Source organism: Orycteropus afer, unplaced genomic scaffold (genome assembly GCF_000298275.1).
Source record: "Orycteropus afer afer isolate SDZICR_OR568_19922 unplaced genomic scaffold, OryAfe1.0 scaffold00010, whole genome shotgun sequence".
NCBI lineage: Eukaryota > Metazoa > Chordata > Mammalia > Tubulidentata > Orycteropodidae > Orycteropus > Orycteropus afer.
In genome coordinates, this window is record NW_006921597.1 from 301997 (window position 1) to 302653 (window position 657).

The following is a 657-nucleotide window of genomic DNA, read 5'->3' on the forward strand; positions in this document are numbered from 1 at the left end:
GTTCTTTAAAGACCTTGAACATGGAAATAATGAAAGGTTTTCTAACAGGGAGGTCCTTTTTAAAAAGCCTTTTATTTTATAATTTAATGTAATTTAATTATTTTTATTGCAGGGTGTGGTAGTTCAGTTTGTGTGTCAACTTGGCTGGGCCTGGTTGAGTGGCTGGGCAGCTGCATGTAGTATTCCCCATGATGAGACTGGTAATGGATGGACTCCATGGTGGAATCTACTGTGAGCAGCTGAGTAGCTGCCTTAGGGATGTGATGTGGTCTGCTTCCTGTGTATAAGGAGAAGCCTAGGGGAATGGTCTCTAGCTGATGGCAGGACTGGACCCTGCATGTGGCCGGGTTGTTGTTCAGCAGCCTGTCATCCTCTGCTGACCTTGGGACTTTTAATGGACTTCAATTAATGGCCTGCCATGTGGTTTGGTAATATTGGGACTGTGCCTTATTACTTGTCAACCTTGGTTTTGTAAGCCTCAGCAGCCAGCAAGTGAGTGAAGAAAAGCCCCAGCTTCAATGGGCGGGGGTTTGGAGGCAGAGTTGAAGCCCAAGGTTGAGGCGCTTTCACTCAGCCCCTAGAGCTTGGCACTTTGAACTTGGACTTAAAGCCTCCAAATTGTAAGAATAAACTCCTGTTTGTTAAGGCCATCCCATT